This window comes from Hemitrygon akajei, chromosome 18 (genome assembly GCF_048418815.1).
Source record: "Hemitrygon akajei chromosome 18, sHemAka1.3, whole genome shotgun sequence".
NCBI classification, from domain to species: Eukaryota; Metazoa; Chordata; class Chondrichthyes; order Myliobatiformes; family Dasyatidae; genus Hemitrygon; species Hemitrygon akajei.
The window spans coordinates 42,305,366-42,332,780 of record NC_133141.1 but is presented as its reverse complement, the minus strand read 5'-3'; the positions used below and the strand labels follow the sequence as shown (position 1 = coordinate 42,332,780).

The window sequence follows — 27,415 nt, the reverse complement described above, 5'->3', positions numbered from 1 at the left end:
CTGAATTTATGTGCTACTGGTAAGCTGTCTTTTTCTTTCACTTGCTTAGCACACATACTCTACTTAACAGTAAAAATTATTACATACCACTAATATGAAAATATAATGTGTGCAGGGTAACAAAAGCAGCATAGCAGCATCGGGAGAATAACCTGAATCAGCTGCTCACCAACACCAAGCAACAGCAGGCTTTCAGTCTCCACCTATGATACACATGTATTTTACAGTTTTTTAGGATTTTATGTAAGGCATAACAATTACAGGTGATTCTAATGAGAACTGAAAGTCAATATTTTTTTTAACGCAATAAAGATGTTGGCCATGTTACACTCAAACATGGGATTTTAGGTAGAGATGCAATTCAGATTTCATGTAAAAGTAATGTTTTGTAATTACAAAATAATGGTGATCTTCACTTACACACAAGTAGATAAATGCAGCACCAAACACAACAAATACATAGGTCTGAGAAACTTTAGGAAGAGGATACTTCATCGTTGACATCATTGTGAGAAAGAACATCAGAAGCAGATGTGGAATCTAGAAGCGGATGCTCTCTGGGTGAGGAGGCACTGTGCTGGATGATTTATTAAAATGTTTCTTCCAGTGTCGTCATTATATTTGTCGTAGCAATCTTTTTGTGATGTTATAAATTCAATGCCGTGGCTTTTCTTAAATCGATGCATCCAGCCCGCTGAATATTCACAATTGCCTTCAATTTTCCATTTCTCATGATAGATTTTTACTTGTTTCATGGTCATCATTTTGTTAAGTGGCACATGTTCACTTCGCTGATGAATTCACTCTTTCAATATGCAATCAAGATCTTAATTTTTCACATAATGCAGTGTTTTTCTATTATTCATCAACTTCCGTTCCTTACTTTCAGCATACAACTTTAACAGTTTGTTCTTCTGTTTCTTCAGGTCATAGAAATTCCTCCTCATCTCTGTTCTAAATGGATGTCCCGCTATTCTGAGGCTGTGCCATCTGGTCCTAAACTCTCGCACTATCGGAAACATCCTCCACATCTACTCCATCTGGTCCTTTCAATATTCGATAAGTTTCAATGAGATCCCCCCCACCCCCCCCGTCATTCTAAACTCTAGCAAGTGCAGGCTCAGAGCCATCAAACACTCCTCACCCGTTAGCCCTTTATTTTCCAGAATCATTCTCATGACCCTCTGGACCCTCTCCAATGCCAGTACATCTTTTAGATAAGAGGCCCAAAACTGCTCATAATACTCCAGGTGTGGTCTGACCAATGCCTTATAAAGCTTCAGCATTACAGCATTGTCTTGCATTCTAGTCCTTTCAAAATAAAAGCTAAGATTCCTTACTATGGACTCAAACTGCAAGTTAACCTTCAAGGAGTCTCAAGCCCCTTTGTTTCTAATTTTTTTTTAAATATTCTCCCTGTTTAGAAAATAGTCTACAGTATGCCTTTATTCCTTCTACCAAAATGCATGATCATTACACTTCCCTACACTATATTACATCTCCTACTTTACCCATTCTCCTAATCTGTCCTCCTGCAGCCTCCCTGCTTCTCAACTCTACCTGCCCCTCCACCTATCAATTCCTTCATTCAAGTCATTGACATATCGTATAACGTGAAAGGAAGTGATCCCATCACTGACCCCTGCGGAATACCACTCCCACAGCCAACCAGAAAAGGCCTTCTTTATTCTCATTCTTTGCCTCCTGTCAGTCAGCCAATCTTATATCCATAGTAGCATATTTCCTGTAATAGCATGGGCTCTTATCCTGTTAAGCAGCCTCGTGTGGCACTTTGTCAGAGGCCTTGTGAAAATCCAAGTAAATAACATCCACGGACTTTCCTTTGTCTATCCTGCTGATTATTTCTTCAAAGAATTCCAGCAGATTTGTTAGGCAAAATTTTCCCTTAAGGAAACCATGCTGACTTTGGCCTATTTTATCATGTGCCTCCAAGTACCCTGAAATATCATCCCTAATAATGGACTGCAACATCTTCCCAACTTCTGAAGTCAGGCTAACTGGCCTATAATTTCCTTTTATCTGCCTCCCTCCCTTAATGAGTGGAGTGACATCTGCAATTTTCCAGTCCTTTGGAACCATTCCAAAATCTAGTGATTCTTGAAAGATGACTACTAATGCCTGCATAATCTCTTCAGCTGCCTCCTTAAGAATGTGGTCCATTTGGTCCAGAGTGTGTCTGGGACCACACTTTTTGTTTAGGTGTACAAATCATAAACAGGGAGCATATTCAGAAATTGGAAGTACAATGGGACTTGGGAGTCCTAATGCATGATTTCCTAAAGGTTAACTTGCAGGTTGAGTCAGTAGTAAGGAAGCCAAAAGCAATGTTAGCCCTTCATTTCACGAGAACTAATGGGTCTGGGCCTGTACTCGCTGGCTTACTTAGAAGAATAAGAGGGAGATCTTATTGAACCATGGAACCATAGAACACTACGGCACAGTACAGGCCCTTCAGCCCTCCATGTTGTGCCGACCCATATAATCCTTATATTAAAAAAAAGTACTAAACCCACACTACCCCATAACCCTCCATTTTTCTTTCATCCATGTGCCTGTCCAAGAGGCTGTCAAATACCCCTAAAGTTTTAGCCTCTACCACCATCCCTGGCAAGTCATCAAGTCATTCCAGGCACTCACAACCCTCTGTGAAAAAAAAATTTGCCCCTGATGTCTCCCCTAAACTTCCCTCCCTATGCCCTCTAGTGTTTGCTATTGGTGCCCTGGGAAACAGGTTCTGACTATCCACCCTATCTATGCCTCTCATAATCTTGTAGACCTCTATCAAGTCCCCTCTCATTCTTGTACGCTCCAAAGAGAAAAGTCCCAGCTCTGCTAACCTTGCTTCATATAACTTGTTCTCCATTCCAGGCAACATCCTGGTAAATCTCCTCTGCACCCTCTCCATAGCTTCCACATCCTTCCTATAATGAGGTGACCAGAATCGAACACAATGCTCTAAGTGTGGTCTCACCTGAGATTTGCAGAGTTGCAACATGACCTCTCTACTCTTGAACTCAATCTCCCTGTTAATGAAGCCTAGCATCCCACAGGCCTTCTTAATTACCCTATCAACTTGTGCAGCAACCTTGAGGGATGTATGGATTTGAGCCCCAAGGTCCCTTTGTTCATCCACACTCTTAAGTAACTGACCATTAATCCTGTACTCAGTCTTCTGGTTTGTCCTTCCAAAATGCATCATCTCACACTTGTCCGGATTGAACTCCATCCACCATTTTTCTGCCCAACTCTGCAGCCTGTCTATATCCTCTTGTAACCTTCGACCACCTACAGCTCCATCCACAACTCCTCCAATCTTCGTGCCATCCGCAAACTTACCCATCCTTCCGCCTCTACATCCAGGTCATTTATAAAAATCACAAATAGCAGGGGTCCCAGGACAGATCCCTGCGGCACTCCACTAGTCACCGACCTCCAGGCAGAATACTTTCCTTCCACAACTACCCTCTGCTTTCTTCCTTTAAGCCAATTTATGCCTCATGACTTTCTGGATGAGTCTCTCATGAGGGACCTTGTCAAATGCTTTGCTAAAGTCCATGTAGACCACATCCACTCCCCTACCCTCATCAACTTCTTTTGTTACCTCTTCAAAAAAACACAATCAGGCTTGCAAGGCACGATCTTCCCTTCACAAAGCCATGTTGACTATCCATGAGTAGACTGTACTTCTCCAAATGCTCGTAGATCCTATCCTTAAGAATCCTTTCCAGTAGTTTGCAGACCACCGACGTAAGATTCACTGGTTTATAGTTCCCAGGTTTCTCCCTATTACCTTTTTTAAACAAGGGAACTACATTTGCCATTCTCCAGTCCTCCGGCACTTCCCCTGCAGCCAAAGAGGATTCAAAGATCATAGCTAGTGCTCCTGCGATCTCTTCTCTCAATTCCCACAACAACCTGGGGTGTATCATATCCGGCCCTGGGGATTTATCAATCTTAATGTTTTTAAGAAGATCCGGCACTTCTTCCTTAATCTCCACACTGTCCAGCACACAGGCCTGTTCTACTTCGACCTCATCCTGATCAAGATCCTTTTCACTTGTGAATACTGAAGCAAAGTATTCATTTAGGACCTCCCCAACCTCCTCCGCCTCCAGGCACATGTTGCCCTCTTTATCCTTTAGCGGTCCCACCTTCGTTCTCAACATCCTCCTATTCTTCACATAAGCATAGAACGCCTGAGGGTTCTCCTTAATCCTACATGCCAAGGCCTTCTCATGCCCCCTTCGAGCTCTCCTAAGTCCTTTCTTTAGCTCCTTCCTGGCTACCCTATATTTCTCATAAGCCCCTCCTACTTCCTGCTTCTTATACCCACTAAATATTGAAAGGTCTATATAGAGTGGATGTTGAAAGGATGTTTTCAATATTGGGAGAGTCTAATACCAGTGCGCACAACCTCGCAATAGAAGGAATCCTTTTAGAACAGAGATTAGGAATTTCTTTGGCCAGAGTGTGATGAATCTGTGGAATTTATTGCCACAGACTGAAGCCAAGTTATTGGAGTATATTTAGAGCAGAGGGTGATTAGTAAGAGCATAAAAGGTTACAGAGAGAAGGCAGGAAAATAGGGTTCAGAGTTCTAAATCCAAAGTAAAGTATATAGACAGTTGCAAGAAAAAGTTTGTGAACCCTTTGGAATTACCTGGTTTTCTGCATTAACCATAAAACGTGAGCTGATCTTCATCTAAGTCGCAATAATACACAAACACAATCTGCCTAAACTAATAACACACAAACAATTGTACTTTTCATGTCTTTATTGAACACATTGCTGAATCATTCACAGTCCAGGCTAGAAAAAGTATGCGAACCCATGTATTTAATAACTGGTAGAACCTCACTTAGCAGCAATAACCTCCACCAAAGGTTTCCTGTAGCTGCTGATCAGACATACACACTGGCGAGGAGGAATTTTAGAACATTCCTCCATGCAAAACTGTTTCAGTTCATCAATATTCAGATCATGCTACAGTGTCTCAATTGGGTTAAGGTCTGGACTCTGACTTGGCCATTCCAAAACACAAATTTTCTTTTTAAACCATTCTGTTGTTGACTTACTCTTGTGTTTCGAATCGTTGTCTTGTTGCATCATCCAACTGCTATTAAGCTTTAGGTGATGTGCCGCTACCCTGACATTTCCTTGTAAAGTCTTTTGATACAGCTTTGAATTCATTGTTCCCTCAATTATGAGTTGTTCAGGCCCTGAGGCAGCAAAGCAACCCCAACCCATGATACTCCTTCCACTTTGCATCACAATTGAGATGAGGTTTTGGTGTGCAATACCCTTTTTCCACTAAAAATAGCAATGTGTATTTCTGCCAAAAAGGTCAACTTTTGTCTCATCTGTCCACAGAACATTGTCCTAGAAGTGTTTTGGAACATCCAGGTGGTCTTTTGCAAACTTGAGACGCGCAGCAATGTGTTTTTGGAGAACATTGGTTTCCTCTGTAGTGTCCTTTCATGAACACAATTCTTATTCAGTGTTTTTCTTATAGTGGACTCATGAATGGAGACTTTAACAAGTTCTAGATATTTCTGCAGGTCTTTTGCTGTTACCCTTGTGTCCTTTATTATCTCCTTCAACATTCCACATTGTGCTCTTGATGCGATCTTTGCAGGGCGCCCATACCTAGGGAGAATAGCAACACTACTCCATTTGTGGACAGTTTCTCTTAGTGTGGACTCGTGTCTTCAGAATTGTTTTTGTAGCTTTTTCCAGCTTCATGCATCTCTACAACTCTTCTAAGGTCCTCTGAGACATGGTGCACATAAACATATGTCTTGAGAAGAGCAGCCTCTGACAGTAACCTGACTTTGTGTCTTTTTTTTAATGTAGGGCAGGGTACCTCTACAACCCACACCTCCAATCTCATCTCATATTGATTGGAACACCAGACTCCAAAAAGATTTTATAGAAGGCATTACCCCAAAGGTTCACATACTTTTTTCAACCTAGACTGTGATTGTTTAAATGGTGAATTCACTTGACAAGAAGTACAATTGTTTGTGTGTTATTAGACCATAAAACATAGGAGCAGATATTAGGCCATTTGGCCCATCAAGTCTGCTCTGCCATTCAATCATGGCTGATCTTTTTTCCCATCAGCCCCACTCCCTGGCCTTCTCCCCATAACCTTTGATGCTGTGGCCAATCAAGAACCTATCAATCTCCATCTTAAATACACCCAAAGACCTGGCCTTCACTGCTGCCTGTGGTAACAAATTCCACAATTTCACCACCCTCCGGCCAAAGAAATTTCTCTACATCTGTTTTAAATGGATATCCGTCCATCTTTGTTCTAGACCATGGGAAGCATCCTTTCCACATCTACTCTGTCTAGGCCTTTCAACATTTGAATGATTTAGTTAGATTCTCCCCCCGTCATCCTTCTAAATTCCAGTGAGTACAGGCCCAGAGCTATCAAACGTACCTCATAATAACCCTTTCATTCCCAGAATCATCCTTGTTGGACCTCCCCTGAACCCTCTCCAATGCCAGTACATCTTTTCTTAAAGAAGGAGCTCAAAACCATTCACAACACTCAAGGTGAAGCTTAACTAGTGCCTAATAAAGCCTTAGCATCACATCCCAGCTCTTATATTCTGGACCTCTTGAAATGAATGCTAACATTGCATTTGCCTTCCTCACCACTGACTCAACCTGCAAGTTAACCTTTAGGGTGTTCTGCACAAGGATCCAAAGTCCCTTTGCATCTCAGATTTTTGAATTTTCTCCTCATTTAGAAAATTGTCTGCACATTTATTTCTTCTACCAAAGTGCATGACCACGCATTTTCCAACATTGTATTTAATTTGCCACTTTCTTGCCCATTCTCCTAATCTAAGTCCTTCAGCAGCTTTCCTGTTTCCTCAACACTACCTGCCAATCTTGGCAACAAAGCCAACTATGCCATCATCTAAATCATTGATATACAGCATAAAAAGAAACGGTCCCAACACCGACCCCTGCAGAACACCGCTACTCTTTTTGATTCTGCATCCCTACTGCACTGATACTCACCCTGCTGGCTGCAATTTTGTCCCATCATCTGCCTGTCCTTCAACAGTCCCATCAACAGTCTCACTGCATGCTATCTTTTCTTTACCATCTGTCTTATTCTGAGTCCCTTTATTTCGTTTCACATTCCCCCACCCCCTGCCAAAATAGTTCAAATCCTCCCCAACAGTTCTAACAAACCTGCCCGTGAGAATATTGTCCCCCCTCAGATTCAGGTGCAACCTGTCCCTTTTGTACAGGTCATACCTCCCCCAAAAGAGATCCCAATGATCCAAGAACCTGAAGCCCTGCCCCCTGTACCAGCTTCTCAGCCACACATTTATCTGTCATATCATCCTGTTTCTACCCACACTTGTGTGTGGCACAGGTAGCAATCCAGAAATTACTACCCTGGAGAACCTGCTTCTCGGCTTTCTGCCTCACCCTCTAAATTCTCCCTTCAGGACCTCTGCTTTTCCTTCCTTTTGTCATTGGTATCAGTATGTACCAGGACATCTGGCTGCTCCCCCTCCAAAATGCTGTGAACATGATCCGAGCTGTCCCTAACCCTGGTGCCTAGGAAGCAACATACCTCTAGGTGTCCCGTTCACGTCCACAGAATCTCCTGTCTGTACTTCTGACTACTGAGTTCCCTGTCATTACTGCTCCCCCTTTCTCCCTCTTTTCCCTTCGGCACCACAGACCCCTGCTTAGTACCAGTAACCTGATCTCTGTGGCATTCCCCTGGGAGGTTATCCCCCCACAACAGTGTCCAAAATGGTATATTTATTATTAAGGGGAATGACCACAGGGGTGTTTTGTGCTAACTGCCTATTCACTGTCCCATTCCTTCCCGTGACAGTCACCCAGCTACCCGCCTCCTGCAACTTAAGTGTGACAACTTCCCTGTAACACATCCATTATCTCCTCACTTTCCTGTACAAGCCAGCTGGTTCTCTAGATCCCTAATGTGCTCTTCAAGGAGCTCAGTGGATGCACTTCACGTAGGTATAGTTCCCTGGGAAACTCTGGGTCTTCCAGGACTCTACCATCTGACGTAAAGAACATACAATGGCCATATAAACTACACTAAGTACCCCGACACAGTAAGAAAAAGGGGAAACTTAATAGAAACTTGCCCGGACAACTGTAATAAAAAACTATTAGTTTAGGCAGATTGTGTTTGTTATTGTGACTTAGATGAAGATCAGACCATATTTTATGAGTAATGCAGAAAACCAGGTAATTTCAAAGGGTTCACAAACTTTTTCTTGTAACTGGATTCACTATATACAGCCCTGAGATTAACTTTTTGCAGGCATTCACAGTAAATACAAGAAACATAATAGAATCAATGAAAGACCACATCCAACAACATGGACAAACAATGTGCAAAAGACAACAAGCTGAGCAAATACAAGAAAGAAAGGAGAAAAAAGTAATAATAATAAACCAGCAATATATATCGAGAACATGAGATGAATAGTCCTTGAAAGCGGGTCCATAGGTTGTTAGAATAGTTCAGTGATGGGGTGAGTGAAGTTATCCCCTCTAGTTGAGGGGTAATAACTGTTCCTACTTGGTGATGTGGGTCCTGAGACTCCTGTACAACTTTCCTGATGGCAACGGTTACAAGGGAGTATGGCCTGGATAGTAGAGGTCCCTAATAATGGATGCTGCTTTCCCTTGGCAGTGCACTGTGTAGATGTGCTCAATGGTGGGAAGAGCTTTACTGTGATGGACTGGGCCATATTCACTATTATTTTGTAAGTTTTTCTGTTCAAGTGCATTGGTGTTTGCATGCCAAGCTCTGATGCAGCCAGGCAATATACTACACCTATAGAAGTTTGTCAGAGTTTTAGATGACATGCTGAATCTTTGCAAATCTCTAAGAAAGTAGAGGTGCTAATGTGCTTTCTTCGTAATTGCAATTGCATGCTGGGCCCAGGACAGATCCTCTGAAATGATAACCCCAAGGTATTTAAAGTTGTTGACCCTCTCCACCTCTGATTCCCCCAATGAGGAGTGGCTCATGGACCTCTGGTTTCCTCTTCCTGAAGTCAATAATCAGCTCCTTGGGCTTGCTGACATTGAGTGAGAGGTTGTGGCACCACTCAGCCAGATTTTCAGTCTCCCTCCTGTATGCTGACTTGTCACCACTTTTGATTCGGCTGACAACAGTGGTGCCGTCAGCAAACTTAAGTATGGCATTGAAGTTGTAATTAGCCTCTCAGTCATTAATATAAAGCAAGTAGAGCAGAGGGCTAAGCACACAGCCTTGTGCATCTGTACTGATGCATATTGTGGAGGAGATGTCACCAATCTGAACAGACTGGGGTCTACAAGAGAGGAGATTGAGGATCTAATTGTACAAGGAGGTATTGAGGCCAAGATCTTGAAGCTTATTAATTAGTTTTGATGGGATGATAGTATTGAATATCGAGCTGTAGTTGATGAATACCATCTTGAGGTATGCATCTTTGCTGGCCAAATATTCCCAGGTTGAATGAAGATCCAATGAAGTATCTGCTGTTGACCTGTTGTGACAGTAGGGAAACTGGAGCAGATCACTTCCCAGGCAGGAGTTGATATGTTTCATCACCAACCTCTCAAAGTAGATGCAGGTGCTACTGTGTGATAGTCATTCCGGTATAATTGAAGCCTGCTTGAAACAGGTGGGTACCTCACTGCCGAAATGAGGTTAAAGATATCGGTGAATACTCCAGCCAGTTGATTAGGACTTAGTCGGGTACCCCATTTTTGGCTGGATGCTTTTCATGGGTTCACCCTCTTGAAGGATGCCCTCACGTTGGCCTCCAAGACTGAAATCACAGGGTCATTGGTGGCTGTGGGAGTTCGTGAAGGTGCATCTATATTTTGACAGTTGAAGTGAGCATAAAAAGCATTAAGCTCATCTTGGAGTGAAACCTTGTTGTCAACTATGTTGCTTGGTTTCACCTTTTAGGAGGTGATGCCATTCCAGCCCTGCCACAGCTATCAGTGTTTCAGGTTTGATCCAGAATTGCAGCTTCATGTGTGAGATGGCTTTCTGGAGATTGTACCTGGACCTCTTATTTTTTACTTAGTCACCAAACTGAATGCCACTGATCTAGCCATCAGCAAGTTACAGATCTCACAGTTCATCCAAGGCTTCAGGTTAGGGAAGACCTTGAATGATTTTGTAGGGACACGCTTGTCTACAACTTTTTATAAAGTGCATGCCAACTGTGGTGTATTCGTTCAGATCCTCTGAATCCTTGAACACTGCCAGTCCACTGAATTGAAGAAAATTCCATAGCCACACCTCTGCCTCCTGTGACCACCGTTGTTGTCCTTGCCTATGGAGCTTTGCTCTTTAGCCTCTGTGTGTATGCAGGTAGGAGGACATCCAGGTGATCAGATTTCCTGCAATGCAGTCTAGGCATGGAATGGTAGGTATTGCTAATCGTGGTATAGCAGTGGTTTAGTGTGTTGGGATGCCTTGTAATATGTTGATGATAATTGGGTAGCGACGTCTTCAAACAAGTCCAATTGAAGTCCCTGACAATGATTTGAAATGCGTCGGGGTAGGCCATTTCTTTGCTGATCACAGTACTCAATACTTCAATGCCTGTTTAACATCTGCCTTTGATGGTATGTAAATTGCTGTTAGGATCATGGAGGAGAACTCTGTTTGTAAATAGAAGAGCCGGCACTTAATTGTGAGATGTTCCAGGTGGGGGGAACAAGAGCACAAGATTGCTGCATTGAAGCACCACAGTTTATCATGAAACACAAACTCCCACATTATTAAGGATCTCCAGCACCCAGGGCATGCCCTTTTCTCATTTACCGTCAGGGAGGAGGTACAGAAGCCTGAAAGCGCACACTCAGCGATTCAGGAACAGCTTCTTCCTCTCTGCCATCTGATTCCTAAATGGACATTGAACCCTTGAGCGCTACTTCACTTTTTTAATATACAATATTTGTTTTTTGCATGTTTTTAATCTATTCAATATATGTATACTGTAGTTGATTTAGTTGTTTATTTTTTATTTTTTTTATCTCTTCAAGATTATGTATTGCATTGTACTGCTGCTGCTAATCACATCACATGCCAGTGATAATAAACCTGATTCTGATTCTTTTGCCTTCAGCAACCTGGTCCATCCTATTAATTGAGAAGCCCTCAGGTCTTACCAATGAATCTGGCTTGTTTGGATTAAGCCATGTCTTCGTGAAGCAGTGAATACAGCAATATCTCATTTTCCTCTGATACAGTGATCTTGTCCTTGGGTCCTCAGTCTTGTTCTCCAGTGAATGTACATTTGCCAACAAGATGCTGGGTAGAGGAAGTTTCATACCTCTGTGTATTAGCCTGGCTTGGAGTCCTCCCCTTCCCCTCTTAAAGGTGATGTACCTTTTAGGAAAAGCATCAGCCATGTTAGAATGGCAGAGCAATCTCGATAGGTCGAATGCTATCTGTTCCTATGTTTTATGGTCTTAATGGTCTAACTAAAACTCAGTGATTCTATTTAAATATTATAACTTGCATTGGGTGAATTCACAAAAGAAAATGTAGTTATGAATTATGGTGATATCAATCAGGTATTCTGGTGATTGAGTGTGATTTTAATTCTTCAGTGTCTCGCTTTTTATGATCTCGAATTATATAATTAACCAAGATTGAAAATGTTACTTTGCTAGTAGCATAACATATAAATTATATAAACTGTACAAATTATGCATCTCTGACCAGGGCAGTGCTGAATTGAGCTTTTCTGAGCTGTTGTCCAATCTTTGTTGCCCTTTGAACAATGTTTTCCAAACCTTATTTTCTTATCTTCTGACTTGACTCATCCTTATTACCTTCTCACAAAATACTTGGAAATGAGTAATTACAACTTGATCTAAGTTAGGGTGTCAACATATTAAGAAAATTGAAAATCTTCAAAAAGATGGAAGGGTGATAGTATTAATATTACTAACAAAAAGCCATATAATGTGGGCATAATGAAAACAGACGAGATATGATAGAACAGGAACAGAGTTCAGAGAAAAATATATTGTGATCACTAATTGTGCACTGATTGTATTAACTATTCACAGAACAGTTAACTTTGATATTTACTCAAGGGATCTGGGCTGTGCAATGGATGTTCTCTTGTTGGATATCATCATTGCCTGCAATGTAGCAGGAATGTTACTTGCCAACTATCAGCCCAGTCTTGGATATTGTCCAGGTAGTTCTGCATTTTGTTGCTTCAAAGTCTGAGGAGTCATGAGTGGTGCTGAACATTGGGTAATCATTAGTAAACACCCTACTTTTGACCTAACAACTGAAGGAGGATCATTGATGAAGCAATTAAAGATGGTATGCTACCAGAGAAATTATTGCAGTAATGTCCTGTGGTACAGATAGACGTCCATTTTAACCATTTTCCATTATGCTAGTTATGATTCCAACCAGCGCAGTATTTTCTTCCTGATTCTCATTGACTCCAGTTTAGGCAGCGCTCATTGATTCCATGCCTGATCAAATGCTGCCTTGGCATCAGGGGTCTTTTCTCCATGTTTGGACTGAAACTATCAAGAAGGCAGGAGTTGAGTAACCGCTGAACACAAACTGAGATTCTGTGAGTAACAACTGAACCTCTTGACCATGCCGACATGCTTTTATGCATTGAGTTGCTGCCACATAATTGGCTGATTAGATATTTGCATTAACAAGCAGTTGGAAAGGTGTACCTATCAAGGTGGCCACTAAATAGACAAATGGAGTGGTAATTGGCCAGGTTGAATTTATCCTGTTTGTAGACAGGATATGCATGCGCAATTTTCCATATTGTCAGGTAGATGCCAGTGTTTAGATACAGACTCATGTTTATTATGACTCACCTATGTCATTAAGTTTGTTATTTACTGCTGCAGCAGTACAGTGCAATATATAAAATATGCTATGAAATACATAAATGTATATTAAAAGTATGTCTATGTAGTGTCAAGAGAGAGCAAAAATAATGAGGTCATGTTCATTATTCAGAAATCTGATGGTGAAAGGGCAGAAGCTGTTCTTAAAATGTTGAGTGTGTGCCTTCAGCTCCTGTGCCACCTCTGATAGTAATGAGAAGGCACGGCCTGGTGGTGGGAGTCCTTAATGATGGATACCACCTTTTTGAGGCATCACCTTTTGAAGATGTCCTCTGATGTAGATGCTAGTGCCCCTGAAGGAGCTGACTGAGTTTGCAACCCTCTGCAGCTCTTGTGCAGTGGCCCCTCCATATCAGAATCACTTTTTGTCAGTATGTGATTGTGGTTCGGTGCTAAGCATAAAACACAGGACAATACCATAACAGACAACACAATGGCAACCAACAATTTACAAGATTATAGTGCAAACAGCCGTGAGCAATCAACAATTATGGTCACATGCACAAATATTAATAATCATACTTAAATGAATGTGAACATACATGAATGAATAATTATCCACAGAACAAGGAGAACAACAAAGACCATTTAGCAGATTCAGTTGGGCTGAATGTTGGTAGCTGTCAGCCAATGATCTTCTACATTGATAGAGGTGGTCACACACACTTGATGGGTGAATAAAAATTCATCAGGATGCGTCCTGAAATGTTAAGTTTCCTAAGTTGGTTAAGAAGAACAATCTCTGCTGGGCTTTTCTAGTGATGAGCGTAATGTGCTTGTCCCACATCAATGTATTGGCAATGATAGCCCTCAGGAATTTGAATGACTCAACCACAGACACAGCATGACTATTCATTTCTGAATGGGGGCAGGTAGGGGGTTGTCAGCACTGTCTTGATAGCATTAAGTTTCAAGTTGTTAAAAGCACACCATGCTGCAAGACTGATGCTACCAGTTAGAATGCTCTCCCCAGTACATCTATTGAAATTTGCTTGAGTCTTTGGTGACATACCAAATCTCTTTTAATTCATAATGAAATATAGCTGCTGGTGTGCCGCCTTCATAATTGCATCAATATGTTGGGCCCGGGATAGATCTTCAGAGATGTTGACACACAGGAACTTGAAACTGCTCACCCTTTCCACTGCTGACCCCAAGTATAGCTGTACACTTGGAACAGCTTGTCCAAGAATGCAATGAGTTCTGAAGCTTAAGCCTTCAGTACTATTGCTGGGCTAATTAACTCTCAGTATGGAATTGAAAAAGTAAGAAATTTAATTTCTGGCTGTTTTTGATAAATTGCTTTTGGAAAGGCTTTGAATAAAGAAGGGTATCCTGAAATCAGTGCCAAGGATGATCCTCATGCTTCTGACAGGGAAGCTATTTTTGTTGGAGGATCAATTGAGTGTTGATGTTTTGAAGACAATGGATGTGACTAGGTATTTAATGCATAATAATGCAGCTTGAATACAGAAACCTACAGTAAAATAAAAACTGCCTATTGAAATAACCCAGTTGAAATGAACTTCAATGTGAAGACTGTAATGGTCATTGAAACATGAGTTTTTCCTCTGGATTCAAACCCAGTTTCACTCTGCTCTGGCAGTGCTACAAAGGTCTACTAACCACTGCTGAATGTCACACTTTGGTCCTTCATGAATTGTATAGTTCAACGTATGGTTACTGCTGACTACTACAATATAACTGCAATCATACAGCATTCTTTGCATTTATCCTGAGGAACAAATGAGACACTTGTGTATAAGAAATGCAAGTGAATACCTAAGGAAATCAAGTGGGCTGAAAGACCACATGAGTTTGCTCTACCTGATAAAGTGAAGAAAAATCCTAAGGGCTTCTACAGATATATTAAGAGCAAAAGAATAGCAAGGGACAAAATTATCACTCTGGTCTTCCAGAGGACCAATCTATAGGTGGAGCAGAAAGATATGTGGAGATATTAAGTAGATTTTTTTTTGCTTCTGCATTTACTTGGGAGATGGGCACATAGTCTATAGATGTGAGGAAATGTGGCAGAGAGATCATGGGCCCTATACAGATTAGAGAAGGAGCTTGCTGTTTTGAGGCAAATTAGGGTGGATCAAATCCCCAGGGCCTGACAAGGTGTTCCCTCTGACCCTGTGGGAGGCTAGTGCAAAAATTGCAGAGACCTCAGCGGAGATGTTTAAAACATCTTTAGCTATGGTAAGGTGCAGGAGAATTGGAAGATAGCTAATGTTGTTCTTTTGTTTAAGAAAGGCTCTAAGTCCTGTCAAACCAATCTTAGAGCTCTTTGAGTAAGTTACCAGAAAGTTGATGAAGGCAAGGCAGTGGATGTTGTTTATGTAGATTTTAGCAAGGCTTTTGATAAGGTCCTGCATGAGAGATTGGTCAAGAAGGTTCAACCGCTTGGCATGCAAGATGAAGTAGTAAATTGGATTAGACATTGGTGTTGTGGAAAAAGCTAAAGTGGCTGCAGATCATTGCCTCTCTGACTGGAGGCCTGTGACAAATGGTGTGCTGCAGGCATCGGTGCTGGGTCAGTTTGTCAGCTATATCAATGATCTGGATGATGTGGTAAACTGGATCAACGAATTTGCGGATGACACCAAGATTGGGTGTGCAATGGATAGTGAGGAAGAGTACCAAAGACTAAGCAGGATCTGGACTACCTGGACTAAGGGCACATGGAATTTAATGTAGACAAGTGTGAGGTGGGTGGTAGGGCACTGGGAAATGCAGTAGAACAGATGGCCCTGGGAATACAGATCCATAATTCCTTGAACGTGTTGTCACAGGTAGATAGAGTCGTAAAAAAAGCTTTTGGCACATTGGGCTTCATAAATCAAAGTATTGAGTACAGGAGATGGGATGTTTTGTTGAAATTGCATAAGAAGCTGGTGAGACCTAATTTTTAGTATCGTGTGCATGCAGTTTTGACCTCATACATACAGGAAAGATGTAAGTAAGATTGGAAGACTGCATGGAAAATTTATAAAGACTTTGTGGTCTTGAAGACCTGAGTTATAGGAAAAGGTTGAATAGGATAGAACTTTATTCCCTCGAATGTAGAAGTTTAATGGGTGGTTTGATAGAAATTTTGAGGGGTATAGATAGGGTCAATGTAAGCAGACTTTTTCTACTAAGGTTGGGTGAGAGTAGAACATGGGTCATGGGTTAAGGGTGAAAGCTGAAATGTTTAAGGGGAACATGAAGGGAAACTTCTCTCAGAGGGTGGTGAGAATGTGGAAGTGGGGATGTGGGTTTAATTTCAACAATTAAGAGAAATTTGTATTGGTACATGGATGAGAAGGGGTATGGAATGTTATGGTCCCGGTGTAGGTCGACGGGACTAGGTAGATTTATCATTTGGCTCACTAGATAGGCCAAATGGCCGGTTTCTGTGCTGTAGCGTTTGATGACTCTTCTAATATTGGAAAGCTAATCACATTGCTTCGCTCATTCCCTTTGGAATTTTGTTAGCTGCACAGTTAAGCTGTTTGAGCTGTGTATGTGCTACACAGCTGTTTTCAGCTAGACAACAGACACTCCCAGTATTTCATGTTTGCATTGGACACTTGTACATCTGAAACTTGAAGGCAATGCTTTTTTTTTCGATAACAAGCCCCGATTTGAATGCACTTAAGTTTGTAACATACTGTATATGAACTTCAAATATGAACATTCATATAAGTAATCAAAAACTATCAATAGATAGTAATTTCCTCAGGAAAATAGAACTAATATTTTAAGTCATTGTCCTTTCATCCTTGATAAATATTTGCACCTTTTTTGTTATAAATTTCCAATGCCTGCCATTGTTTTTCTCTTAACCACAGAAGGCAGCCTTTCTAAATTTCATATATTGTTTCTTGGAATGTAAGAATAACATGCTATCAAATTGCTAAACTGTTAATGATGATTTGATTATTTTGAGGCATGGTTTTGACTGAGTCACAGAAATATTCAGTTGAGTCTTGCTTTTTGATTGCAGTTTTTTTTTCTTGAGAAAGGATTTTGTTACTGTACTGTATTTTATGTGCACTCAATAACTGCATTTTTGGAAAGAGCAAAGGGGAATAATTGAGACCAAATGGCACAGTTCTTGATATCCTGGGGTAATGAGACATATGTGCACACTTGTTTGAAATGGCAGAGCACTCTGAGTGATCAGTTTACAAAACATTTGAGACTCTTGACATTGTAATTTCTGCCTCCATTTTCAAAAACAGGACGGTTATGTTGAATTACTAAGCAGGGTATCATCTGTGGAGGGAGAAACAATATTAGCACTTAAGTTAATGACTCTTCATCAAAAAAAGTATGATTAACCTTTGTAAAACACTAATTAAGCAATCTGGTCACTGACTTTTAGGAGAGATGTAAAGGTCCCAGAGACAGTCCTTAGTATTAAAACAGTTTCACAAAGACGACTGCAAAAATGAATTGGAGAGACTGAAATTATTATCTTTGAAGAAAAGAAAGTTATGGGGAGATTTGATAGAGGTGTTAAAAAAAAATCAAGATGTGTTTGGGGTAAATAGAAATATTTCCATGATCAGATGGCTCAAGGACGACAAGATATAGGATTCTAAAGGTTCAAACAAGGAGACCAAGATTGCAAAAATAGGATAAATGTAAATTTCTGAAAGAAGGTTTGATTGAAGAATGGTTGTGAGTGAGACAAAAGGTATAGTCAAAAATGTCACTTGTAGATTTAAAACAAATAAATACGATTGTAACTTGGTCCATTAGGTGAATACTCTGCTTTTGTGCTATTTAGCAATACAACTGAAAACTCTATTTAATGTATTACTGAAGATATTATTGATTTAATACTACTCCATGTTCACTAATTTGCCTCACGCAATGCCTGGATCCTTTCCACTTTCCAAACATTTTTATGCAGTATAAAGTATGTGTGACACTCATTTTGGGTTCTAGTTTGTACTGAATTTAATTCCTTACTAATGTAACATTTACAGATTTTTAAATTTTTATTGGTCTGTGTTTGTTTTCCTCAGCCCCCTACTGGTTTAGTATAGTAACATGATGAAATGTACCTATAGGCTGATGGTTATTCCTATTATTAAAAATTTGCATATTATCATAAAATTATTATTTGTAATGGTGCTATCCCCTGAATATTTGTTTAAAGATAGTCAGGCAGTATGATTTCAGTTACATTCAAGTTATCCATCCTTCATTGTTAGAAAGAAATGTCGATTATCCTGATTAAAACTTGATTATCTTTGTACTATTAGTACTTCTGAACTTTTATTCAGAAACATTTTCATCATTGTTTTCATACAGGTTCTCAACATTATCTTTACATGTTAACACTGGCTGCAATTCAAAGGTAAGAGGATTATTTCTTCATGCTATACAAGTACAAGTTGACTACTGATTTTTCTTGCACCCTCGGTTCCTGAGCATTGCTGGATTAACGTTTTTACTGGACTAAAAGTGGTCATGTAATAATAATGGAAAAAATGGACTGTAGAAGCTTAAAAAGGGTTATTAATTAAACAAAAATGAATGTAAATTTATTAGTTTGCTTACAAAGAATGTTGCTTCTTGGTTATCTTTTTAAACTTTTTATGCAGTCGAAGTTGTTTCATGTGCTTTGATCCCTCCCTGTGTAAATTTTCTTACATCAAATAAAAATTCATTAGCTCTTGTTCCGTCATGAAGGTAAGTTTCTCTAGCCTTTTGATTAAATCACACAACAACTCAATTAACTTGTCAATAGTAAATCTTCCAGTTTCATCTATTTCATCATCATTGCTGTCATCTTTATCGCTTGCAGTGTTTTTATTAGCATTCAGAACACTGTCAATAATTTCCGAGTCTGTAAGGTGATGCACAACATTAATTTCAAATGTTGGTAATCACATTGTAGAATCTACCACATGGTTCTAAAATTATTCTAAATTTTTTAAAAATGAAACCAAAGAAATTAAAGTTGTTTTGAAGTTTGTTAATTTCTCCTAAATTCATCCTGCGTACCTCTGGAATAGGACCAGCTTGTAAAGTGGTGATGGAGAGTTGAGACAGAATACAGTGTTTTCCTGGAGAGGAACAAGGAAGGAAATCTGTCAATGTGAAATCCTCAAATGGGTTGGAAATGATCCAGATACTCAACTCTATCACCCAAGGTCTGCAAATTGTTGCCCAGAGCCAGGTTGATAAAGTGTCTCAATCAATTTTGGGGGTGGTGGGGGTGGGAGGGATGAATAAATTAAAAATCCTGAAATAGATTTTTTGAGAAACGAAATATATAACAGACATGTATGCTATAGGAGAGAGCTATTTGTGGCTGGAGGCCTGTAACATGTAACTAATAATGTCTTGTAACTGTGAGGACCAGAGAGGAGTAGCAGCAAAATAAATTGTTTAAAAAGTGTGTCTCAGGTATGGAGTTGCTTGTTAACATAAAAGAGGAAAGGTGAGTGAAGATGAGTGGGGATAACTTCACTTGCCCAATCATTGAATTGTTCCCACAACCTATGGACTCACTTTCAAGGACTCTTCATCTCAAGTTCTCAATATTTATTACTATTATTTCCTCTTATTTTTTTCTTCTGTATTTGCACAATTTGGTGTTTTGTTTGCACATCAGTTGTTTGTCCTGTTGGGTGATTATATTGATGTTATTATGTATCTTGGACTTATTGAGTATTCCCACAAGAAAAAGAATTTCGGGGTAGTAATGGTGACGTATATGTACTTTCATATAATTTACTTTGAAAGATCTAGCAATAGCCATTTTGAAAAGGGCTGATTTGAGGTGTTATTGTTGAGGGCAAAGTCCAAGCTTTGATGAGGAGGTCAAACAACAACAATGTTTTTAAAAGTGGCACAACTATGTCTTCAGGATTTTTCAATCACCTGCATCTTCTCTCAGACCACATGGATCAGTTGGAGCAGCAGGTGGACTCATTGAGCATCATGCAGGAGATAGTAAACATAAACAAGAGTCACAGGGAGATAGTTTCACCAAAAATCAAAATGGCCATTGGGATTTCTTCTGGAGTAGACAATACAAGAGGCTTGCATTTCACCTGAACAAAGGAGGGCCAGTATGCTGGCAGGAAGATTTGTTAGGTGAACTTGGGACATGAATAGGCACATTGGACTGAGATATAGCTATTACAGAAGTATGGTTGGGGAATGCGCAGGACTGCAGCTGGGGTACTGGTGATACATGAATGATAGAGGTGGGGTTAAGAGAAGAGAGGGAGTTGCTTTTTTGATGAACAACAAGAATGTGGCAGTACTTATAGAGGATATTCCTAGGGAATAGAGCAATGAGGCTATATGAGAGGAACTCAAAAAGGAAATAGTAGCATTGATTAATGTGCCTTATTTAAGGAGGGCTGTATGGGCAGGGTAGTGAACTTAACATGAATGGCAGGAAAGTTACTGAGCAGGATTATTAATAGTCACCATGACTGCGTGAAAAATCATGTTTCAAATTGAATCCTTTTTTTCAAGAGATGACGGAGAGGATTAACAATAGTAAGGCAGTAGACAATGTCTGCATCCACTTTTACAAGGTACTTTTAGCAAGGCCTTTCACGTGGTAGGTTGGTCTGTAAAATAAGATCACATGGGATCCAAAAAATGATCACATACAATGCAAAATTAGTTTGGTGAAGAAGTCAAAGAATGGTACTGGAGGTTTTTTTTCTCTCTAGATCACTGTCCTCTGACCAGTGGTATACTGTAGGGATTGGTGCTGGGTCATATATTGTTCATTATCTATATTAACAGTTTGAGAATGTAGTTAGCATGGGAAGTGTATGGATGACATCAAATTAATGGTATAGTGGATAGTGAAGGTCATTTAATACTTACAACATCTAGATCAACCAGAAAAGTGGGCCAAGGAATGGCAGATGGAATTTAACTTGGATATCTGCACAGTATTGTATTTTGGTATCTTAAACCAAGGTATGACTCTCACAGTAAATGGCAGGGGCCTTGGAGTCTCTTGCAGAACAGAAAAACTTATAAGTATATTGTTCCTTGAAAGTCGTGGTACAGGTGGAGAGAGTGGTGAAAAAGACACTTGGCATTGGTCAACCCACTGAGCACAAGAGTTGGGACATCCATGGTACAACTATACAAGACATTGACACGTACTTGGAGTATTATGTGTGGTTTTATTTGCCTAACTATGAGAAAGATGTCATTAAGCTGGAAATTGTACCGAAAAGATTCACAAGAGTATTGCTGAAAATGAAGGGCTTCAATTCTAAAGAGAGGCTGGGATAGACTAGGGCTTTATCCTGTAATTGGGTCTGAGAGCTATCCTGATGGAGTTTTATAAAATGATGAGTTGCATAGATAGGGCAAATGGTTAGACTTCTCCCTGGGGAAGGGAAGTCTGAAACTAGATGGCATAGAGTGGAGAGATTTAAAAGGGATCAGAGGGGCACCTTTATCACACGGTGTTTTGTAAGTGGAGCAAGCTGCCAGAGAAGATAGTAGCAGCTGGTACAACTACAGTGTTTAAAAGACATCTGATAGGTACACGGATAGGAAAGGTTTAGAGGGATAGAAATCAAACACGGACAAATTGGACTAGCTCGGTATACAAGTTGGGCCAAAGGGACTTTTTCCTGTGCTGTGTAACTTAAATGTGTGGGTTCCCAGCCTTAATGTTATGGATCAATGCCATTAAGCAAGGGGTCTGTGGACCCCTGACTTAATGCCTCTCTGAAGACATCATTATTATGGTACTGTGTAATTGTTAAATATGTTTCAAGAAATGCAAATTGCACGTCATCTTTTTAAATATGTATTTAATTAGGATGATGGCAGCGTGGAGGTGAAGTCTATGATGGTTTATTGAGCCCAGATGAAGAGTCACAGTCTGTTTTGATACTGGTAGCTTCCATGTATGTTAAGGTGAATTTGGGCTGGGGCAATGTTTTAGTATCCAGCATTATTTTTGTTGGGAGAGGGTGCACGGGAAAGGACCTGATGAAGGATTTTGCCCTGAAATCTTCCATTGATGCTGCCTGACTTGCTGAGTGGCTCCAGAATTTAATATGACTTGTATGGTGTCACTTTCCTTGTTCAAGTTCTGTAAATGGCTGTGTTTGTGGTTATGAGTTAACCTTAAGTAGGAATATATTAAAGTGGAACATTTAGTGTATCAGATAGTTTTGTGGGTTAATGGCGATACCATCTTCATGAAGCTTCTTACTAGCATTGTTGAATGTGTGAATGTGCTACACAAGTGCTAAGAATTAATTTCTATGCGTCACATTGAGTCAAAATTGCAATATAGAGGACAAGATATGTAATTTATTTCATTTGGTTAGTGCAGTCGCAGCAGCATTTTTCAGGGGCATACAATATGTTGCTATCTTTAGTTTTTCTGTGGAACTTTTGGAAATTGATATCATCGCAATACCTTAAATTGTGTAAACTGCACTGCTGGAAAAAAATTTTTGCTTATCATTTTGGAGAGCTGGGTGAAAGTACACACAGCTTAGTATTAATTTGGTATCGATGACCCCCCCCCCCCCCCCCGCCTCAAATGTAAATTAGTTATTGAAGCGTCTCAAATGTTTTTTTTTAAATTTATGCTGCTGTTATAAACTTTTTCTCTTGGTCTGTATTCAATAGATGAGCATGTTTTGAGTTAGTAAGTTTTCTGCTTATTCTTTGGTAGTCAGGCTGGTCAATTCAGCTTGAGTAATAAGTAGTTCCATTACTATAATTTCCTGTGAATGTCAGTGGTCTTTCCCAGTAGTCAAATTTCTTGATTGGTTATTATTGCCCAGTGCTAAAATCCCACCACAAAACTGGATTTGATTAGCTGACTTAGACCACCAGGTTCAGTAACAGATATTACCCCTCAGCCATCAGGCTCTTGAACCAAAGGGGATAACTTCACTCGCCCAGTTACTGAAATGTTCCCGCAACCTATGGGCTCACTTTCAAGGACTCTTCATCTCATGTTCTCGATACTTATTGCCTATTTATTTATTATTATTTCTTTATTTTTGTATTTGTGCAGTTTGTTGTCTTTTATACAGTGGTTGACTGCTCAAACTTGTGCAGTCTTTCATTGATTCTGTTATGGTTATTCTATTATGGATTTGTTGAGTATGCCCACAAGCAAATTAATCTCAAGGTTGAATATGGTGACATAAATGTACTTTTGATAAATTTACTTTGAACTTGTAACACTCATAACCAGAACATTGTATCTGAATTTCTAATTTTGCAAAATTTTAGGACCTATTTTTACTACCTTTATTACCTTTGGGACCACCTGCTTGTGGACTGCCAAATAACTGTTTCATCTGCAAACTCCCAAGATTAGGATTGAACCCAGACTGCTGGAGTTGAGACAGCCTCTCCACTAACTGCAACATAAGAGACAGCAATCCCAATCCCGTGCCTTTCTATCCTAATCTTTTTCTCAATCCTTCATGGATTACTTTTGCTTTAAAATAATAAATTACCAAATATCAAGCAATAATTTATATTCTAGTTTTAAGTAATGGCTAGTAAAGAACACACTTGGTTTCCTAGGATATAATCTCATTGCAAGTGGAAGCATTGTTTTAACGTATAAAGCACAGGCCATTCATAGTCATGCTGCCCAGGTGCAGGCATATTGGCCCACCTAGTCTGTACTGATTTTCAATCACCCATTTACCTTTTTGTTCTTCTGCCTATATTTCCATTAGCTGTTCTCTGATTCTACTGATCACTGGCATTCCAGGGGTAATTTAGTGGCTACTTAGAACACATGCCTTTTATGGGCAGTAGCCAGAGGAAACCAATGTAGACACATGCAGGCTCAACACAGAAAACATTGGAAATCAGGATTGAACCCTAGTTTGCTGGAACTATACTATTCAACTCAACCATTTCATTGCTGAATTTATTAAAAATTGTCAAAAGTTTTATTTTCAATTATAAACTTTATAAACAAGCATAGTCCTTAATTATAATAGAGGATATTACATTTAATTTAATGTATCAGAACTGGTTTAAGTTTTTAACGTCCCCTGCTTCTGTCCTCGAAGGATATGTGTTCAGACTGAGTGATGCTGAATTGGTCTTACTGTCAGGTTTAATAATTTTTCATAGTTGGAAAAAAATGGTGTGCACTATTCATTATATATGTGTGATTACAGTATTATGGTGACCTTTTGCACTGCAGCATGTAGTCATTAAGCAATATAGCTAGGAGTCCACTATAGGGAGTCTGGGACCTGTTATCCGGGCAGGTAACAGCATACTTCTCAAATCATTCAGACTGAAGAATCTTTACTGAAATATGTAAAGTTTATATTAGAAATGCAAATATGGGATGTTTCAATTTAGTGCAAAGTACAGAAAGCCAAATGAGAAATAACATAAGATAATTTGAGAACAAGTAAAATTAAGGTCTCCTTTTTAAATTTCCCACAGTGATTTATCTCTGAAGGAATGCAATACCCTAACTCTCGAAAGTAAATTTTTAGAATCAGGAAGGTCATCGGGTTATAATTAAGACAGTATAAAATTGATTTGTACTTGAACGGGCAAGCTCTGTTTTTATGTGGTGCTCAATAGGTGCCTAGAAAGCAAGTATTATAACTTTACACCCTTTGTTACCCTAATCTCTGGCTGATGTACAGTATCAAATCTTGTGAAGGAGCAGGTTAGGTTTGATAGCTTATTGATTTTTGCATTCAACCTTGTATATGAGAAAGTTGAAAGTTGCTTCAAGATTTACTTTGCAGTAACAAGTAAGATAGGAGCCCACTTTTAGCCTACTACAGGTCCACGATCCCTTATCTGAAATTCTGAAATCCAAAGAGCTCCGAAACCCGAAGGTTTTTTCGCCAGAATCCCTCCATTCCCTAGCAGAGGCCGCCAGACATCAGTTGTGGCTCAGCGCTTGTACTGGTTACACGTGCATTCGCTGTTCGCTGATATTTTGTGTTCACTGTTGACTTTGTGTTTAATTTCACTGTGAAAATGTCAAAAAGAGCTGCAAATATCCCTATGGATAACAATGAGATAAAGAGAAGGAAGCATCTATCATTATCAATAACGCAGAAAGTGGAGTTATTGCAGAAGCTTGATCGTGGTGTGTCTGTGCAGTGTCTTAAGGCTGATTTATACTTCTGTGTAGGCTCTACGCAAGTGGCCTATGCTGTTATGAGCATTTATACTTGTGCGTTGGTGTGTCTACATCGCTCTGCAATTCACCGCCAAAGCGCTAGTTGGCGGTGGGGTTTCTGTGTCACTGTGTTGAGTTTCTTCTTGTTGAGTTTCTTTGTGTACTTCAAACAATGGCGACTGAAACTGAGCACAGAAACTGCCGACACAGTTTGGAAAGTTCCATAGTTGCCAAAAATCAGCTGCAATAGCTTCCCATTGGGCGACTGAAGGGCAGGGAAGGAACTCTTGGCTGCAATGCTTTCCATAAAGCTTTACAGACCTCCGAAATTATGGAGGACACTGTGCTAGATGCCAGTTTGTAGCTAGCTTCTGCAGCCTGTTGACTTCCACCTGAACTAAAACTCAAAATGCATAGGAGGAAATGCGATGCTGCCAAGCGGACCAATCAGTTGTTGCGGTCTGCGTTGCCGCAATGCATAGTTACATTTTTGGGGAGGTGCGCGTCAGGCTACAGTGTAGGGTATGCAGCTACGCTATACTTATGGCGTAGATTCGACGCAGAAGTATAAATTGGCCTTAACTGAAGAATATGGTGTCGGAGCTACCACTGTATATGATTTAACGAAACAGATTGACAAGTTACTGAAGTTTTATAGTGACAGTGATGATCTACATTTATTCCAGTAAATCATTTACCACATGTTTGATTCGGTTCGTTTGAAGCTGTATAGTTTTACGATTTATTGAATGTTCTTGTTGGAAATAAAAAAAAATTCTTGTCATTATTCCCTAAACATTACAGTATAACAACTATTTACATAGCATTTACATTGTATTAGATATTATAAGTAATCAAGAGAAGATTTAAAGTATACGGGAGGACGTGCGTAGGTCCGGAGTTCCGCAGGATCCTAAAGTCCACCCACACTGAGACAGGTTAAATAAGGGACTTGAGTATACGTGTTGTTTGGTATCCATGGGGGGGTCCCGGAACCAATAAGGAGGGATTCTGAAATCTGAAGAATTCTGAATTCCGAAATGCAACTAGCCCCGAGGATTTTGGATAAGGGATTGTGGACCTGTAGAAAATTCAGGCCACTGCATTTTATGTGAAGTCCATTTAAGATATTGAGGTTTCAATTTTTGGGACATACTATTTCCCATACTCTAATATAGAATTCCACTATTTACGCAATTATCAAATTTTCAGTCCTAATTTTTAGAGTATTTGCAAATAGACTAATTATGAAAAGTTTATTCTATAATAATGCAGCACAGAAGCAGGCCCTTCAGTTTAACTCGTCCATGTTGCCCAAGATGCCTATCTAGTTCCATTAATTTAATATTTGAAGGTAAAAGCATTTGCAGGACTGCACGGGGGCAGGAGTGGGGTGCAAAGGGGCCAACCTGATGGGTTGACTTCCATTCTGTAATAATTCTATTTGAATCTGTTTTTACTTAAGTACTCAAGGAAGTGTACATTGTAGGGTTGTGTTAATTTCTAATATTTTGCTGTTTACTTTTAATGAACCTGTCCAAGATTGAATGTTGAGGTTTTTATTTTAAGTGAAAGTGCAAAACTAAAGTCTGATTTGTACGAATCCTGAAAGACATTATTTTGGTGATTTCCTTTGCATTTTAGAGCGAAGGAATTGTTCTTGCGTATTAAGAAGCATGATTCAAGGAGAGATGCAAGTTCAGAATTGGGAGCTGACTGGGAAGCAACTTTAGCTTGTTCAGACAGTAGGGAAGCAACAGAGGCAACTCTGAGGATGGCCTTGAATATGGCATATGATGATAGAACAATACGGATATGAACAGGCCCTTTGGCTCATGATGTGTCCTCATGAGCTAATTATCCTCATGACACGAATCCCTTCTGTCTGCAGATAGTCCATATCCCTCCATTCTCTGCATATTCATGTACCTTTCTAAGAGACTCTTAAATGCCTCTATCATGTCTGCCTCCACTACCACCTTGGCAGTGCATTTCAGACACCCAGCACTCTGTTTTAAAAAAAGAACTTGCCCTGCACATCTCCTTTGATTTCCCTCTCACATCTTAAAAGCATGCCCTCCAGTATTGGACTCTTTGATTCTAGGAAAGTGACACCAGCAATCTGCAAACACGAGGAAATCTGCAGATGTTGGAAATTCAAGCAACACACACAAAATGCTGGTGGAGCACAGCAGCATCTATGGGAAGAAGCACTGTCAACATTTCGGGCCGAGACCCTTCGTCAGGACTAACTGAAAGAAAAGATAGTAAGACATTTGAAAGGGGGAGGGGGAGATCAGAAATGATAGGAGAAGACCGGAGGGGGT

At 40.0% G+C, this 27,415-nt stretch overlaps 1 protein-coding gene across 4 annotated transcripts in view; it reads left to right on the top strand.

The window, feature by feature from the left end:
- LOC140741358 (signal transducer and activator of transcription 5B-like) overlaps positions 1–27,415 on the top strand; it is a 110,298-nt gene that overhangs the window by 37,556 nt on the left and 45,327 nt on the right. For all 4 annotated transcript variants that reach the window (XM_073071496.1, XM_073071497.1, XM_073071498.1 and 1 more), the window contains exon 2: positions 18,260–18,305. The gene's annotated coding sequence lies outside the window, so the exon portion shown is untranslated. The remainder of the gene's footprint in view (positions 1–18,259; positions 18,306–27,415) is intronic.